Here is a 1,748-nt window from a genome sequence, read left to right as displayed (position 1 = left end):
ATAGATAGATAGATAGATAGATAGATAGATAGATAGATAGATAGATATAGATAGATATAGATATAGATATAGATATAGATGATATAGATATAGATATAGATATAGATATAGATAGATGGATAGATAGATAGATAGATAGATAGATAGATAGATAGATAGATAGATAGATAGATAGATAGATAGATTGTAGATAGAGGGCACAGGGTGAGTTGAAGATGAAGGGGTCATATCTGGAGAATAAAATTAAGGGGTGAGAGAGGATTATACTAGGAGAAGGAGAAAAGGAAAGGTAGAACAGAGTAAATTATCTCACAAAAAAAAACAGAAAAGAAAAGGCTCTTACAGTGGAGGGGAAATAGGGGAAGGGGAGAGGGAATGAGTGAATCTTATCCTCATAGGATTTGACTTAAGGACGGAATAACATATACACTCAGTTGGGTATGGAAATCTGTCTTACCCTACAGGAAAATAGGAGGGGGAAGGGGTCAAGAGAGTAGGGGGATGATAGGGAGGAGGGCAGATTGGGAAAGGGGGTAATCAGAAGCAAATACTTCTGAGGAGGGACAGGGTCAAAAGAAAGAATAGAATAAATGGGGGGGTGGGAGAGGATTAAGGGAAATAGAGTTAGTTTTTCACAGCATGTCTACTATGGAAGTGTTCTGCATAACTGCACATGTATAGCCTATATTGAGTTGCTTGCCTTTTCAATGAGGGTGGGTGGGGAGCAAGGAAGGGAGAAAATTTGGAACCCAAAGTTTAAAAAAACATATGTTTAAAAAAAATGTTTTCACATGCAACTGGGAAATAAGAAATACAGGAAATGGGGTACAGAAATCTATCCTGCCCTACAGGAAAATAGAAGGGGAAGGGGGGAAGAAATAGCAGGGAAAGCAGACTAGGGAAAGGAGTATTCAGAATGCATGCCATCTTGGGGTGGGGGGAGGGGCGAGATGGGGTGAAAATTTGGAACTCAAAATCTTGTGCAAATGTTGAAAACCAAAAAAAAAAGGAGTATATAGGAGAGTTTTCTGTGGGGCTCCTTCTATCCATAAAATTTAACATTAGATGGTACCATAGAGATCAACCTGCCTCAGGTCTTGGATGAAGAAGCTGGGGGTCAAAGAGATAAAGGAATTTGATGAAGACCACAGCATCATATAATAGATTTAGAACTGGAAAGAAACTTAGAGGCCATCTACTCCAACTTCCTCATTTTACAGAAAAGGAAAATGAGATGTAGAGAGATGAACATTGTGATTTGCCCAAAGTTACACAGTAAGTGGAAGAGGTGGCATTTGAACACAGATCCAACCTTCTTTCCACCACACCATGCTGTGAAGTCTAATGGAACATGGGAATGATAATGGGACCAAGATTTGAACCCCAGCACTCTGACTCCTAAACTAATGTTGTGTTCTCTATACCATGTTTCCTTCCATCCCAAAACCATTTCAGGCTAATTCCTTGGGAAAGACCAGAAATGAACTCTTTTTTTTCATATAACTCATTCACTCTGAATCATCACCATTTCTACATTTCCATTTTGCTCCCAATTCTAGCACACACCAAAATCACTCTAGAAGGAAAATTCCAAACAATTCCCAAGTTCTTTTTGCATACATTACATCCCTCAGGTCTAATCCAGTTCATACTTCAATTTTATGGAGAACTCCATGGACATTGTGCTTTCAAGTAGGTTTCTGGGCTTCCAACGGGAAAACCATCTCTGTTCTTGCAGTAGTCTTGAT

The sequence above is a fragment of the Vombatus ursinus genome, unplaced genomic scaffold (assembly GCF_900497805.2).
Source record: "Vombatus ursinus unplaced genomic scaffold, bare-nosed wombat genome assembly UNPS02010461.1, whole genome shotgun sequence".
NCBI classification, from domain to species: domain Eukaryota; kingdom Metazoa; phylum Chordata; class Mammalia; order Diprotodontia; family Vombatidae; genus Vombatus; species Vombatus ursinus.
The sequence above is the reverse complement of the archived record's forward strand: the minus strand, read 5'-3'. Positions refer to the sequence as shown.